Source organism: Pleurodeles waltl, chromosome 1_2 (genome assembly GCF_031143425.1).
Source record: "Pleurodeles waltl isolate 20211129_DDA chromosome 1_2, aPleWal1.hap1.20221129, whole genome shotgun sequence".
Classification (NCBI taxonomy): domain Eukaryota; kingdom Metazoa; phylum Chordata; class Amphibia; order Caudata; family Salamandridae; genus Pleurodeles; species Pleurodeles waltl.
In genome coordinates, this window is record NC_090437.1 from 158,227,310 (window position 1) to 158,245,573 (window position 18,264).

Sequence of the window (18,264 nt, forward strand, 5' to 3'; positions counted from 1 at the left end):
GGAATCAAGAGCCTCAATCCTCACTGAACAAATCCTTTCTGAGTTATGGATAATTCATCCATGACATTCTTGTACTTTTGATGTTTGCCATCATTAGAAGTCGATCATGTCTGTTCCACAACTGGTGAGTAATTATGTCATTTAATTTTAACATGTTACTTATCATGACTCGTAGCAGAGTCAATCGGGGACAACAATACAGCAGCTGGTGTACTTGACAATGGAACTGATGCAGGCCTCAGCTCTTTTGGAATGACAACCATGATCTTGAATGGCCACTCTCGAAAAGTAGTCAGCAGGATTTTGATCTTTTCCAGGTCGAAGCACAATTGTGTAATCGTACTCTTGCAATCTTAATCCCCCATCGTTCAACTCGAGGAGGTATCTTGGCCTTTGAATTGTCAAAGATGGTCAGCAAGCCTTGATGATCAGTCAACAGCGTAAAAGGCTTTCCTTACAGGAATACCTAGAAATGTTTACAAGCCCATACTACAGTCTACCTTTCCTTTTCCAGCTGTGTAAGCATGTCCTGTTTGAGATAAACTTTGACTAGCATAGGCCATAATAGGTCTTCTTGCATGTGGGCATTTCACTATGCTGTGAAAGTATAGCGCCTAGCCCAAAAGGACTAACATCAACTACAATCTCATTATCTATCTTTGGATTGAAGTGTACCATTTCGATAGCATTTTCTATTATGTTTGATTCTCTTGAAACTCTTTTCACATTCCCTTGACCATTTAAAAGAAACATTGTCCTTGGTTAACTCTTGTACCGAAGCACTGACAGTGGAAAAGTCATTTATGTATTGTGAACAGTAGCTGGCATTCCAAGAAAAGAACGTACCATTGAAACATCTTGTGAGGGCTCAGTATTTGTTAAAGCTTGCACTTTTGCAGGATCAGGTGTCGCACCCTCATCAGAAAATGTGGCCAAAGAATTTCAAGTCTGCTTTATTAAACTCACACTTGTCGGCATTTAAAGTCAAATCCGCATCACTTAGAACATTCACACAAGTATGTCAATTACTATTGTGCTCCTTCTCTGTAGCTCCAAAAACCAATGTGTCATCGCTATAGTTAAATCCATTCACAACAGGTCGTATGACGTCTTAGAAAAGTTCTGCAGCCGATGACACACCTAAACCAAATCTCTTTATCTAAACAAATCAACAAAGTTGTAATTTATCAGTCGTTTCCTTCTAGTTCTAAAAGATAACCTTTATTTAAATCAATTTGAGAAAAGATCTTGGCACCATTTAACTGTGCAATCATGTCTGCAATGTGCATCCCTGTATGTTGTTCTCGTTCAATTGCTTTGTAGGCTTGGCGCATATCAACGTATATGCGCACAGCTCCTTCGTGGTCCTTTATAGGAACTACTACCAGAGAAGAAACCCATTGCGTTGGACCACTAGATCATTCAATAATTGAATTCTTTAGCAAGGTTCAAGTTATTTTTCAACAGCTTCTTGTAAATAAAAAGCAACTTGTCTATGTCTGAGCAACAGGACTGACCTCCTCATTAATATGCAGTCTAACTTTCCAGAACCATAAAACAATGAAGGGAATTGACTTACTATCTTGTGATGAGCATTCATGTTGTAATTCACTGAAATCAGTCCCATGTCAACAGCTGTGTTGAAACTGAGACTACAGGCACTTGCAGATGTACCTTGAAGTACATGGATTGCTGCTTGGACTTTGATTTTCTCTGTTTCCCTGTCACCATAAACAACCTTTACTCTTCATGGGTGTCGATGCAGCCCAAATGTATACTTTGGTCTTTGACACCGTGAGCAGCAATAACTGGGACAGTTAATTGCACATTTCCTCAAGTATTATATTTATCGAAGCCCCACTATCGATGATGAAAGGTACTGAACATCCATTTACTTTCAGTACAATCTTCAGACAGCGTTTGTAGGATTTCTTTATTTTGACATGTCGACTTTTCTCCTCACAGGCAACTAGTCTGACAACCAAATTTGTCTGCGGTAATCACTGAAATGGAACAATCACTTTCTTCACTTTCACTTATTATTGAGGCTGAAGAACTGTTTGATGATTTAAAGGACAATCAACTTCATTTAGTGTCTATTTGCCTCAACTGATGTTGCCGTTTGGCCTTGTGGGCACGGTACGAATGTTGCTTCTGGAACACCGGAACATTCTTGTAGCCATTTTATCTCTGCGTCATGAGACTTCCTTTTGCCTTCGCTGTGCACATTGTCACAACATGCTTCTCTTTACCACAACCTTTGCATATCTGTCCAATGCAGGACACTTTCCTTCAAGTGGAAATGCAAGTCCACATCTAAAACACAACTTTTTGTGTATAGACATCACTTTGTGTTCTTCAGTCTTTTGTTTTAAATTACTTTTCACACTAATAACTGATGCGCTCTGGGCACCTCCGACGTCCATGTCTCTCCACATGTTCCTCAGCTTTGGCAGCCATCAAAATGGCTCACTCCGTACTAAGTTTCTCTCAGCATTCACTGTCTGAATGAATTGGACAAGCATCCATCGATCACTCCAAGCCTCATGGTTTTTCATCATTAAATTAATTGAACTTACAGTGTTTGATGAATGTGTTGAGCCCTTCCACAAATTCATCAATGGTTTCACCAACTCTGACTTCTTGACTGAATACATATTATTCATAATCAATGTGTTGTACTGGATTGAACTTGAGTTTCAACCCTTTTTTATCTGATGCTATGTGGCTTCTTCATCAGTTCTTGGCATTTTCTTCATTACTTCTTTCACACCATCACCAGCAAGATTTTTCAGATATTTGATAATCTTCCTGTTATTAGTCTCTTCAAGTGCATCAATGAAATCTTCAAATGTCTCTAGCCATGCAGGTGATCTATCACCAATATTTAGCTTTTTGGCTATGTTGAATGGTGGTTTGAGGAAGGCGGCAGCATTTTAAACCGGTGTAGAACTTGCCGACGTTGAGCATATCGCTTTCCCTACCTCTCTGACTGGAAGTCAGAGTCCATTCCATTCATGCCCTGCGATGGGCCGGCTTCGGGGTCTTCATTTAAGGACGGCCTACTGCCAACTTTCTGGCTGCTGCAAATACGGACTGCTCCTTTAGCACAACCCCTGTGCTTCTTCTTGGGCCCGGCATCTGCTGTGATGCAGCAGCTCTCTTTAGCAGGCTTGGTAAGTCCTTTACTTTATTATTTGTATACTTCCACTCGTATTGTTTTACACCTGGTTGATCCGCCTTTAGCGCTGTTTGATACTTGCCTTTAACTGAACTTTGTAAACCTAGTTGAACCTGCCTTTAGCGTTAATGCTCTGTATATTGTATAACTTTATTTTGTGTGGCAGTGGGGTACCTTTTTGTAGGATCTTGGTCACTGTCTCTTGACCAATGATGAGTAGACTTTTCTGTGAAGCTCTTTCCATTCACACGCTTCACACCGGCTGAAGTTGCACTTCGACTCCACATATGCCAACTGTCAACTCCCACTTCGACGAAGGCACATGTGGCACACACAAGCTGTTTGCTTGGACCACGGCAAACTCTCGAGGAGAGCACTTTCTTATTTGGGTTACTTGTTCCCTATTGGGTCACCACTTGTAGTGTTTTCCCCAGCCTGTTACCCACTAAATGGCTAGGCCACACACAGAGCTGTAAATCACAAGTCTTTATTCCTCTGCATGAACCTGGGATCTCCTAACATTCTAAAGCAAACTCTCATGCATTCTATTCTAGCGATTATGTCACACATTGATACAGGGTCCTCAGGAAGTCAAAGGTTCCAGTTTAAATCATGCAAGATATTAAAACTAGTTGATGCAAAACCCCGAAAATTAGACCCTTCTAGTCAACCTGTGGAAACATGCTGCTGTTTCATTTTCTTCATCCGAATAACACCACTTTTACTGTGCAAAGGCAGGCAGAATTTTATCCAAACATAACAGCAACAATACTAAACTCCTCAGGGACAAAGTGTAATAAATATGACAACTTGAGTTTAGATGCAATATATTGCTTCCACTCTTCATCGACTGGACTTTACAGTAAATGGACTCATACTATCCATCATAAAAAATGCTTTACTTTTCTTGATCATTCCCAAAAGTTAGAAATCAAATGGGTCCTTGAGCCATCTCTACCACCAACAGGTAGTGCTATAAAAAAAATTGCAGTACTAGCAGATCACCCATGGCACAATGTTGAATCAATGGACATAAATGTGATCATATCATGATGATTGCATGAGTTCACAGCTTGCTAAGTGGCACATTTGATTCCCTTAAGTTTAAACCAAGTATTAAAAAAAATGTTGTGAATCGCAATAGTGGTTTAGAATGACTGGAAAAGTTGTGCTGGCTTGAAAGCGAACACGCCTAAATATGCAGGACATTAAGGCACCACATAGCATGCATTACCAGATAGAAGGCTAAACTTAGAAGTTCACTGCAGTTTGATAGGCATTGTGAAGTATTTCCCTTGGTAGATGCTTGACCAATTTTGACAAAGCGTATATTTCCTCCAAATGATTTACACATTTTAAGGACACTCAGGGACAGGAATGAATATATAAAAAATATACACCAGCCAATGAGTAACACACTTTCCAAACAGCTGAAGGCAATGCCCATCTGGGAGATGAACATAAGACATTGGATATTATCCACTGAGGTAAAAATAGTGATTCTCAAAACGAAAGAGCATGTCTACCAGTGAGAGGCATGTGATAAGTTTGCCGTGCATGAACATTCCTCAATTCTGAACTCTAGCAACAAGTGCAGTGGGCCATAATATCAGTTCAGTTGATCATTGTTTATTTTCTCCTCTTCAAGAAGTCAACAAAATACAACATTTTTTAAAACATATATAATGTCCTGTGTTAAAGAATAAAAAGAAAAAACAGATCCTTATCCTTTATCTAGAACATTACATGGAAAAATCACCTACAGCAAATAAAGAAATCAAGTTTTACCATATTATGCAATGAATAGCAGAAAAATAAATCTTCTAACCTTATATTCATGTAACATGATTAGATCAAGTTGTAATTTACCCAATACCGCTGGTTCTGAAACTGATTAATTTAACTTTAGCTTTAGCTTTGAACCGTGCTCAATGACTAAACTTTGGCTTCCGTGTGTGACTCTCTCCTTCAGACATTTCATCTAGTACACATTAGTCTCGGAAACTCATCTCTTGTTAACAAAAATAGCTCGAGTGCATTATGTAAATTATTCTGTGTAAGAAATCCACATTTTCTGAGTGGTTATCCTGTATTTTCTAACTTTTGTTGTACCCTATATGTTTGCTACATTATAACTCTGTGCACATTACCCCTGCTAACCAGTAATAGTGTGCCAGTGCTCACCCTTTAAACATGGTCAATTTGGCAAACTCCGGACTGGTATATTTGACTTATAGATAAGTCCCTATTATATGGACCAAGGTATACGTACCCAGGTCCTATTGTGCCATTCACAGTGGTAGTGCAAACATGGCTTCAGGCCAACCCTACAGCAGCGTAAAACTGCAATTTGAGCTGTCAAAATAAGCTCTTTTGATAGGTCAATCCCCTCCCTTTCAAATATTAACAACTCACCCCTATGTAAGCCTTATGGGCACACAAAGCAGCATGCATGGTATTTAAAATTAGAACATAGATAATTTTATTGTTAACATGTCCTTACTGTGACTATTTTCTACAATGGCCGGCCTAGCTGTCCAGAGTACAGATTCAAATCTTAATACTGTAACCCAGGAATGGGATTTGCAAGTTAAAATATTAAACAGCCATTAGTTAACAAATCTCTCAAAATTCAAAACAATGAAGTGAGATTTAAAAAAAATATTAAAGAAAATTAACATGGGAAGTTACCTTTCCTCTACCTGAAGTTCCTGAGTGCTAATTTGCATTTTGTTTTCCAACTCCTCCCAGCCAGTGATATGCATTTAAATAGATGTGAAATGTCTCCCAAGAGCTATACAATAGGTAACTGTGATTGACTTGTCACCCGCAAATGGCAGTGATAACTCCTTTGTGCTCGGCAGAAGGTTGGAGATTGTTAGCATCCTTTTTTGGCATTACATTGTCAAATATTGCCTATTTGACAGGTCTGCCGGGTTTACATATAGCACTGGGGGAAACACTTGAAAGGAAAGGAAACAGGATGGCAAGTAATTTCTCGTATATACAATGTCTGGTTGCTAGTAACCATTAATTATGTTCGATAGACTTCTGTCTCTGGGTTTATGGGGGGGTACAGTGGTTGCTTCAAACTGGATTTTGGTATTAGATGTGGGAGGACACTATGATTACAATGTTACACTCCCCGGTCACACACACAGACCAAAGAGCCTAAATTTAGTGTGGCTGGAGATTTTCACAATCTTCAAAACGCCAAATGTGGGTAGGGTTGACCCGGGAGCTTTTACTCCATTGGTTAGGGTGTGGTTAGTCATATTCACTCACTAGATCATGCCAGGCATAAACGTGGCATATCATGGCACCCACTTCAGAAGACTTCCTAAACCTGTGGAAGAACAGAAGAGGAATGGACCGGCTGTCAAAGATCTGAAAAGGAGCCCTTGAGGACTTGACCGGTGTCCTCTTGTGCTAAGGATAATGAAGTGGACTTCAAGGGTCATAAGGCTGACCTTTTGTTAAAGCTACAGGGACACAACATGCTGCAAGAGACCTGTTCCAGCAACTACCCAGCTAAGCAGTATCAACTAGATCTGGACTAGACTCTACTTTAGGCCTCTGCCGCCCACCCTGAGAGTTCAACTGCCTCCACTGATTGCCTGCAGTGTTTAGAAGTGTGCTCCTGTGGTGGATTGTCACTTAGACTACTGTAGGAAGGTATAATTCTTGACCAGGTTAGTGTACCCAACCCTTGTTCCATTGTGGTCACCGTCAAATTTTGCCTAGGTCTTATTCTACTGTGACTACTATTAATGTCACTTTCTGCTTTTTGGCACTATTCCTAATAAAAATTTAAAATTCATATCTCTGGTTCCGCTTATTGGGTTTTTGTGAAATTTTGTTTATTACACTGTTTTCAGTTTGCAATTTTGTCATCATTTTGCATTTAGACTATTGCTTTTATTTTACTGCATAAATACTTTACACATTGCACTAAGTTAAGCCTGTCCAGAAGGCAGGCAAGGCAGGGTGAAGACAATCTGCCTATCAGCTGCATAATCTTAAATGAATGAAAATAATTCGGGGCTCAAAAATCTTTAATCAGAAGTCCTCCATGGCAATGAAAGCAAACCAAAGGACCACTCCTTTTGGACTATCTAACCAGGCCCTCCACTGATACTAGGTACAAAACAAAAAGATGGAGTCAGACACTAAATTGATCAAAAAGAATAGTCTGGCTCACCACTGAAAGACACAATTTTATTGTTAATCTCTGCACCACCTTACTGGTAGAGCTAGGACCCTACTAGTGACTGATCTCAACTGCAGCAATTGTACAGAGTTCAGTTTTCATATGTTAGATTGACTAACCTGCTAGAGAAAACAAACAGTGCACATGTTGACTTGTACACAGTGTTAGGAATAGTAAGTTAGCTCGCATTTTGATAAGTCAAAAAGACCTAAATCTACACATGTCAAAGGGAACAGTCCTGAAGGCAGGGAGTTAAAATTACATATGTGGGAATGCTGAACTGAAACGAAGGTATGAAAATGACCATAAAGATGTTTCTACACAACTGTGAGAAATCATGAAGCGGGAAATGTCTACTCATCCACCCTGCAGCAAAATTGAAGTTCCATTCTACAGACTAAAGCTCACGGCCATGAGTTAATTATGAAGGCCTTGGTCTGGGGCGTTAAAAAAGTTCCAGGTTACTGCCATAAGATTTGCATGTCAAAAATGTACTGATCTTCAGGACGGATGGATTTGCAGTTAGGCTTAATTGAGCATAACTTTCTTAAAGTTTTTGTTGTGGGGTATGTTTTTCCAGATATTTTATTTTGGATGTCCATATAGCCTATCTGGGGCAAAAATCTCACACACAGCATTCTGGTGCTGGTAATTGCTGACCATATGCCTTCCCACCCTAGGCTTTCTATCTGCCATTTTAAATATACTTGCACATTACAATAGACTGCCGGCTGAGTTAAACTATCCTGCAAATAGGCAGCCCTTTGATCATTTCTATACTATCCACTTACAACAGCACATTTCATACTCCTATTGACGTCCTATAAATTGAGAAAGGCCACTGTGCCATACAATTTAGCCCCAATGGTAGAGCACACACTGCAACACAAACTATTGTTAATTCTCTCCATAAATGTGAATGGTCTTAAAAATTACATAAAAGTTTAAAAAGTTCCAACTTTTCTTGGCATTCAAAAGAATTGACTTGGTGTGCTTGCAGAAACGTTTGTTGCTGAAAGACTAGGAGAAGATGAAATGAGATTTGGTGGGTAAGGTGATTTCTGCTTGTAGATCACAGATTCCCAGGGACACCCAGAAACATTCAGCAGCACATAGAAGCAGGTTGCAAAACTAATTTAAAAAAAAAAAAAAAAACACTCATTGAGAGGACTTTGCATCTGTTCTGAAAGCCTTGGCTGCTTCATGCTTTTTTCAAAACTGAGAATACTGGATTGAACAACTGCGGTAGGATCATGTTATGCCCCACTGGGGGACAGGTCTAACTTCCTAACAAGTCTGTTTAGTAAAAAGCACTATTTTTTTGTGAGATGACTGGAACTCAAGCAATCCAGGAAAAGTGACTGGCCAGACCTTTGGAATTCAAATGACACGCACTTCTTAATGGATATCATGAATTAGTCGGCCATTGGTTTTGTTGCAACCAAGGAAAACTAACACTTCACCTCATGCGCACACAGGGCAAACATTTGTATTGACTTTTTGATCTAGCTCACCTAGTACAGAAACCATTTAAGTCTCATTAGTTCATGAGGGTCGCCTTGAATCATTACTCAATCTCAATGAAACTAGATGTCTGGCTAGTAGCGCACCCACACAGACAATGGCACATGGACATGGGTAAATATAAATTACCAGATGAACAACCCCACCTTGGCTCCTTCATAAGGAACTACTAAGATGTCAATGATAGGTCTCATTGCATCCACTCACGTCCTATGTGTGACAGGTAAAGCATATGCTAGGGCCACAATGATGGGGGACTTTGACTAAAGCCAAACATGACTTAATTACACTGAAAACTTAATAAGCTGAATGTTCTCTCAACATTAGGCAAAAACACCTTGATCTCGGTGAAACAGAAGGGAGACACTTGGCTATCCAACTGAAACAATGCAATTCTATTCACATTATACCTGAAGGCAGCAATGATAATCACCGTCAGACACAGCCACTAAAGAGAACAGTGGACTTTGTTTTATTTTCTACTTTTAGAAGGCACATTACAGTTTGGTCCAGACAGATACAGCAGCAGCAGAATTCCTTTCGGGTTTTGATCTTCCCATATTCTCAGAGGAATGCATGGCCACCTTAGAGGGAGGCATGTTAAAGGAAGGAATAGCTACAGCTATTGATGAAAATGTCGGCTAGAAAAGTACTGGGTGATGATGGTCTCCCAAAATCAACAAATCCATAGTGGTCCCATGCTGATCAGAGTATTCAAGGAGGCAGTTAATAAGGGAAATCTTTCGGTAGATTTCAGCAGAGACAAAATGTTTTCAATCCCCCAAACCCAACAAGCCCCAACTTTGGTCCTCCAGTTATTGACCCATCATGCGCATATAAATGTGGACATGAAAATTCTAGCAAAAGTTCTTAAAGCAGATTTAAGTCTATTAATCCACTCTTAACCACATCCTACTCAAGTTGGGTTGTCTCACAACGATACTCAAGCAACCACTTACAGACAGTTCTATGTCCTCTCAGGCAAGTCTGAAACGGCAACAATGAAAATGTAGTGGTCTCCCTTGGCGCTGAGAAGTCGAATGAGACTAATTTTTCTAAACTATGGACAGAATAGGCCTAGGGCAAGATTTCATTAAAAAGGTCTAATGGTCACACAGGACCTATGGGTCAACTTAACTACAGAGGATTTCTGTTCCCACCCTTACAAGTGCAGAGAGATGCTCAAGACAGGGTTGCCCTTTCTCATCCTTTCTATTTTGATTAGCACCACTGCTAGCTACAAATTCACTAAGACCAGAACGTTCACAGCATTCCCAAAAAGGGGTGCAGAGGGCATTCTAATGAAACTTTTGATGAGTTCACAATTCTCAGGTTATAGGATTAACCATTTCAAAGGTGAAACATTGCCACTTATCAGATACACTGTGGTGAAGTACATTAGGGCCAGGACTGAGTCTCCGTTTTAGACTGTACATTTTAGCTTGACATATTTTTCTAATGCCGACTTTTTACATTTTACATTTATATGATAATGTACTGAAAATACACTGTACATGCAGGTTATTCTTAGTAAGTGTTTCTGCCATGTAGTCTTTATGCTCTGTTAAAGGCTAGGAGCATGGAACGCTATGCCCTTGTGTATGATTGTCCTTTGGAGACAGCTCTAAGGCTCCAGACAAACCATTGCATCAGCTCTGCGCCTTTGACCCGGGGTGATATGAACAAAGATTGTATTATATAAACAGCCTCTGTGCTATATTTGGCATAGGAGCACTTCTGCTTGGATTATCCTGAAACATGGTGCACTGCAACTGAGATTTAGCCCTGCTGTCTCTGACCTCTATCCTGCAAAGGTCAATGGCCTGCACTGCATCAGAATGGCTTCCTGGCACAACGTACCAAGGTATGGGGGTTATGCTATTCCTATGGATCTGACAGAAGGTACTCCACTAAGCTCCTGACAATCTAGCAGATTGAAGTGTAACAACATAGTAACATCACCATGACTGAATTGTTTATCTTTTTCACCATTTTTGTAATGCTGGTTACAATGCTTTGTTTCATCTGCCTAATAATCGCTCATGCTTTCCATACAAGAATACAATTGTTTTAAAAATTGTTTGAAAAGACATTTTCGTATCTTTCTCGTGTTTACTTTGGGCATGCAGAGTAACAACCAAAGGATAGCTCTGCTTCCACAATTTCCTCGGTTATAAAAGTGGTCATGTTGGAGGCTGCTGATGCCATGTGGTACCCTCAAAGGTTAGGGGTTCAGATGGAGCACTGTGAGCTAGCTAGGAATTGTGTCAACATTTCCTGATAGTACAGATGCACGGAGTCCCTAATATCCTGAAGTTCATGTTGACCTGATACACAGTCCTACCTATTTCACAGGAACTGTAGAACAACTCAACAAAGAAACAAAGACTTCAATGGTCTGAGTACCTTCCCGGTGGTTCCAACTCCACCCCTAAAAACTTATCAATATATATAAAAAGGGAAGCAGAAAACATGGTCAGAGATACAATCATATCTTTACTACAGAAAAGTTTACTGAGTTCCTTGTGGTCTAAACTGAAACTGTCTTTGGAGGGCAGAATCCAAACTGTTTAAATGGGGATTGCTCCGAGGTTCAACAACATTTTGGGATGATCCAGTTGGAAATACCTCTGAATGTAACACGATCACTTGAGTGGAAAATGTACTCATATGCTTGTAGAGGCCTTGATTTTAAGCACTGCAACTTTGGCTGGGAGTCCGAGACTCCAGCACGTGGTTTTATACCATCAGGCAGAGAGACTCCAACATGGGTGCATACAAAAGGGAATATTTTATGTTTAACTGTAGATAAGACCTTAATCTACACAAGAAATCTGAGGCTGCAGCCAAGGGAGACCCGAATAATGCATTCATCAATGCAAGCCCTGCAGGGCCCTAGATATTTTGGTACTAAGGTAGGATACAAATAGATGCACCCATATGGCAGAACTGTGCAATCTTCTTTGAAGGGAGGGAAGCACGTTGGAACTTGTGGACAGAAAAAAATAGAAATAAAAATAGAAATAGATCTACTAAATGAAGAGGTTCGTAACTCAAATGATAGCTTTAGGATGGAATTTGGACTTCCTCAATCTGAAACCACGAGGTATCACCAACAGTAATATTGTCTTAGATAGAGTTTGGGCCCATCACAGCTTGACCTTTTCTCCAGGACTTACAGATATGGGGGCACTTGCACAGGCACTGTGTCTGGCCTACATCAGATCCTTAATGAGCAATATCTTTCCTTTCAAGCGGTAACCCCACTCTCAGTGGTGGTAAGATTGATTATATGGCACATTTCTATGTAAAAAAAATTACATTCTTGAAAGAAAACATGTTTGGTATCTCAAGAAAACATCTTTTAAAAATTGGGAATTTTAAGATTCTTCAGCAATGGCAAAATGTTCCTGTTGCATTGGAGAATGCAAATCTTTGCACTAATTCACATCGCTAGCGATGTAATGAACAGGGGAGTGCCAGATCATTTTCTGAGGGACTGCCCTCTTTTCACAATATTAGGCTGAAATTTGGGACGAGACGAGAACCTTTTCATACTGATATTTCCCTTAATGTGTACCAGACACCTACTATTAAAACAACGGCAGACTCCAACCTTTACTCTGAACCTTTTTAATTTCATTAGGTGTCAACCTACACATAACAGAAGGAACCAAACACCATGTATGACAATCTAGATGATGGAGTACTAAGGCCTTTTATAAGATGACTATACAGGGCTAGCCATGGGTGAGAAAGAAGAGTTAGTGTAAACAGACGGATGGGAGACCACTTCCTGCTTATCGCTACTTAGATGATAGTACATACATGTTTAGTGACAGGGATAATGAATTGTAATTCCATGAATGATTACCTATGCACAACTGTTTGGTCCAATTTTAGGAAAAAAAATTCTATGGCTGATTAGTTGATATTGGCATAACAATTATTTTAGGAAAACAGTTGCTCTTTCGCACTAATGTAATATACATTGATTAAACACATTTTTTTTGTTTTTTTACAAAAAATAATTAACTGTAACCTATCTGCTTCATGTCAAGAAACGTTAATGAAAAAGCACCTTAACATCTATCCTCAAATGCGCTCAAGTATGAGTCAAACCGAAACCTACATTCATGATGATCACTCTTTCTCATGCCCGTCACAACAAACTTCAAGAGAAATAAAAACTAACTGATTTTCATTCTTCCTTAAAGTCATTAACCACCATGGACTCATTAAAAAAAAAAAACCTTTTTAAGATTGTGTTCTAACTTAAGGTTCATTCCTATTCTCGATATTTACTTAGCAGTAACTTAAGCTATCCTCCTTTTTCATTCTTCTGCTAAGTATGACTTTTCTTTCTCCCAATCTCCTTTTTTGGTACAACCATGTCACTAGTGCCATGGGGAGTTTTGTTGTGTCATGTACCTGGTGTGCCTTTCTAATGGATATTTTGTTCTTTATATACAAATAAATGTACATAATACACGACAGGGGAAGCATAAACAACTATATATACACTAGAAATGATCTCCCTTTCAAAAAAAAAAAAAGATGACTTACTCAAGAATGAGTAAAACAATGGATAACATTCTTTATTCTGTGTCCACTCAAACATCTAGTAGTGGGCAGTGTGCATGGAGAGAAAGTTATACAATACCTTCTACGCAAGGCTCTAAATTTAGTGTGCACTTTCTTGGCGACAACAGTGATGCTATGGCTTCCACCTGTAAAATGCGTATGAACATCCTCACTTTGGCTATATTGGCCTGGCGTGAAAGAAAGCAAAGAGAAGTCATACTGGAAGACCAGTGTGTTTTGAGGCCATGAATGTGTGGGCCACAAAAAAACAGAAAACACATTTTAATAGGTCCAACGAGCCATGTAACAAAATCCCATAACGAACACGAGTAATTACGTTGATGTGAATTATAGTGAGCAGAAGACTGTTGCAGAGCTAGGTGCGCCACGAACGTGGACCTACCCAATGGTCAGTCTACACCCTTGTGAACTAATTATACATTGCATCCACCACCATTAGGTTGACAAGCCTAGGGGATACACCTGTGTGCTGAGAGGTACATAAATGTAGAGAAATTGAACTGCATGTCAAGCACCTCAAATTGACTTCTTCCTTTCAGCTGATAACGGAGTAAAATTCAGAAACACCCAAGTCCAGGGATGTAAGTACTGGCTGTTCCAAAACATCATGAACTATATCCTACTTGTGAGTCATCTAAAGTGGCTGCTGTAATTCTGAACTGCATCTACCGTAATGCATCTGGGAGAATCCGTGCTGCAATATACTTCCCTCCTGTCTTAATAAACTCCTTACAAAGTTGTAGTCACTGCATTGCTTCGGTTGCTTGCCCTTGTAGTGCTAAATACCCGAGAGATGTTTTGGTGAAGTTCTGTTCCTATAGGATCTAGGAGGCGATCTTTTGCAGAGCAAAAGAGGATACAATACATTTTCGAAAGTTCAACATATAAAGGAATTATTTTTGTAACACAACTTTTTTAGGTGCATGCTAAAACCAGTCAGTACTAGACCTAAGCAGGCGCATATTAAATATACTGACTGCCGTTTAACTGGCTTGGTATTCTCACACAGTCACCTACCTTCAGGAAGGTCTGGGCATCTTGGGAATAGCTGACTATTAGTGATGGAGAAGAAAGCTCTGTGCACCTGGTCAAAACCAGAGTAATGCTAGGCCTGCCAGTACCTTAATTGGAACCGTTAGAAAGTTATAGACTCTACTACAGAATTTGTGTGTGGTTGAGTACTGCTGGGAGGAGTGACGTCTCATTTTGTAGTGGAAGTAAAGATCAGTGGAGGCAGAGGTCTAGGTTGTTTGATTCAATATCTGCTCTCGTTTGTAGTAAAAACATGGGCAGACTAATTGCAGGAAATGGGCTTACTGTTTCAACACACTTTAACACAGAAGAGAGAGAGACCGAGAGAGAGACAGAGAAAGAGAGAGAGAGAGAGAGAGAGAGAGAGACCACTAAACCGTATAAGACATGCATGAGCCAGAATTTTGGATGGTGAATCATGTCCTATTATGAGGCACCATGAACTGAACGGGAGGTAAAGGCTGAACAAAACAGATGCAACATTTTTATAAATCTATGCTTCTCTCTCTTGGATGCCAAACAATTTGGTTAGTACCCAAAACATGATGATGACACCAGGCTAGATTTATGATTTCCAGGGAAGACATTTCTATCTTCTTCAAAGGCTGAAGTACCCCAGGCATAGGCTTTATAAAGGGGATATATGTTTAGATTTACTCTGTCTGACAATAAGGAAAGCATTACTTACTTCCAGGGCCACTGTAATCATGCGGCAGGGGAAGGCCAACCTATGCGGCAGGGTTAAGTTATGCAGAAAGAAAAGGCTAATTATGCGGTGTAATGCTGTACATATCATGATAGAATTCTTATTTTCTCATTTTTACACTTGTTAATACTGTCCTGACCTTTGTTCCACCCCATTAGTACCAGTTTAACACCCAAATATAGCAATAAACAACAGAGAGGAGACCAGTCAACCTTTACAAAGAGCCCTCCACTGGGCAGCAAGACGTTTTGCTGTGGGGTTAGCAACTTTTGAACCATTTGAGCTAGAGCCAAATTTTTGTCCTTAAAATTTGCAGACTATGCAGAAGAGAATGGTTTACATGACAAATGAACCAAATCTATAATTAAGAGTATTACTCCGCACAATCACCTAATTACAGTAGTAATTATTATTGTAGCAATCTGTTTGCAGCTTGTGGTGCTGTAAATACACATAATGTGCACACTGCTTCCATCTAGTGTTAGGCTTAGACGTTACAAGTAGTTAAGAGGTTTCAGTTTTAACCCCTTCCCTGCCAGGTCTTTTCCCATCCTGTGCCGAGCCTTTTTTTCCAGCTATTGGGGGCAGTTCGCGCTTAGGCCCTCATAATTTTTTGTCCACATAAGCTATCCACTCCAAATTTGCGTCCTTTTTTTCCCAACATCATATGGATTCTAGAGGTACCCAGAGTTTGCGGGTTCCCATTGAGGAGATCAAGAAATTATTCAAAATACAAATTTCGTTTTTTTACAAAAATAAATGGGGAAAAAGGGTTGCTAAAGAAGGCTTGTGTTTTTCCACTGAAAATTGCATCAACAAAGGTTTGGGGGTGCTAAAATCACCATCTTCCCAGCTTTCAGGAACAGGCAGACTTGAATCAGAAAACCACATTTTTCAACACAATTTTGGCATTGTACTGGGACATACCCCATTTTTAAAAAATGTTGAGCTTTGAGCCTCATTCCAGTTAGTGACAGAAATGGGTGTGAAACCAATGCTGGATCCCAGAAGGCTAAACATTTCTGAAAAGTAGACAAAATTCTGAATTCAGCAAGGGGTAATTTGTGTAGACCCTACAAGGGTTTCCTACAGAAAATAACAGCTGACATAAAAAAAATATTAAAAGTGAGGTGAAAAAAACAGCCGTTTTTCTCCACGTTTTACTGTCTTTTCCCCCGCAATGTCATTTTTAAAAGCAATATATTGTTACGTCTGCTAGACTCTTCTGGTTGCGGGGCTATATAGGGCTTGTAGGTTTATCAAGAACTCTAGGTACCCAGAGCCAATAAAGGAGATTCACCTTGCAATGGGTTTTCATTGTATACCGGGCATACAGCAATTCATTTGGTGAAATATAAAAAGTGGGAAATAGGTATCAAGAAAACCTTTGTATTTCCAAAATGGGCACAAGACGAGGTGTTGAGAAGCAGTGGTTATTTGCACATCTCTGAATTCCGGGGTGCCCATACTAGCATGTGAATTACAGGGCATTTCTCAAATAGATGTCTTTTTTACACACACTGTTACATTTGGAAGGAAAAAATGTAGAGAAAGACATGGGTCAATAAAGCTTGTTTTGCTATTCTGTATCCCCCCCAAGTCTCCAGACAAAAAATGGTACCTCACTTGCGTGGGTAGGCCTACTGCTCACGACAGGAAACCCAACATGGACACATCACATTTTTACATTGAAATCAGACATGTTTTTTGCAAAGTGCCTAGCTGTGGATTTTGGCCTCTAGCTCAGCCAGCACCTAGGGAAACCTACCAAACCTGCGCATTTTTTTAAAACTAGACACCTAGGGGAATCCAAGATGGGGTGACTTGTGGGGCTGGGCTCAGCAGCCATCTATGGAAACCTACCAAACACAGATATTTCTAAAAACTAGACAACCGAGGGAGTCCAGGGAGGTGTGACTTGCATGGATGCCCCAATGTTTTCTTAACCAGAATCCTCAGCAAACCTCAAATCTAGCTAAAAAAATAAATCAAATTTTTCTCACATTTCTGTGTGGATTTACTGCACCGGGACAAATTTCATAGTACCAAACGTTCCCCTCAGTCTCCTGGTAAAAATGATACCTCACTTATGTGGGTGGGCCAAGTGCTTGTGACAGGGAAGAGCCGAAAACATGTCAAAATTGAGGGGGAACCAAAGCGGGTCCAAAAGGGCAGTTTGAAAAAAAAAAATTTAGGCTGACAAGTGCAGCAGAATTTGTATCGGTATAGATGAGACAATGCTGGGTGGTAGGAATTTTGTGGATCCTGCAGATTCTGGAAGGTTCCATCACAAAAATGTGGGAAAAATTTGTGATTTCCAGAAAAGTTGGAGGTTTGCAGGGCATTGTGGGTAAGAAAATGGTGCAGGGTGCACGTGAAGCACACCACCCTTGAATCACCCAGATGTTTCGTTTTCAGATGTGTCTAGGTATTGTGGATTTTTTTTTAGAGGGCAGCGTCCCAAAGTTCATAAAGTGCAGCCCTCACCATTCCAAGTGAGACGATTGTGAGAGTTAGCCAAGCTCTCATGGCCCCAATGTAAAACCAAAACCTCAAATAATCAAATGTCCTCTTGCTTGCCATGGGATAAGATGTTTTAGTGTGCAGGGGCGAGCTGAAAGACTGTTATTCCTTTCAGTTGGGGTGGGGGCATAGCGAGGCCCATACTGGTTGGTAGCCACCACCCCACTATTTTTTTTTTATTCCCTGGCATCTAGTAGACTTTCTGCCCCCAGGGTGTGGATCAGGGGTAATTGCTCCATCTGCCCACTGGTGGGTAGAACAACTTTGGCCCCATTTATTTGGTAGGGTTATGGCCATACCCTCACGTTTAAAAAAATAAATAATCTTCCCTGGTCTCTGGTGGGCTTCCCCCCCCCCCCCCCGGGGGCAGATGGGCTTTCCAAAAATAGGCCAATCTGCCCCCAAGGGGGGCAGATATGGCCAACAGTAATGTGCCCCCATGGGGAGCGACTCCTGCCCAAGGGGTTGCCCCTCCAAACAAAA

At 40.3% G+C, this 18,264-nt stretch overlaps 1 protein-coding gene across 2 annotated transcripts in view; it reads right to left on the reverse strand.

Annotated features, from left to right (window-relative positions):
* GRSF1 (G-rich RNA sequence binding factor 1) overlaps positions 1-18,264 on the reverse strand; it is a 463,146-nt gene that overhangs the window by 3,660 nt on the left and 441,222 nt on the right. The gene's annotated exons all lie outside the window — the stretch shown is intronic.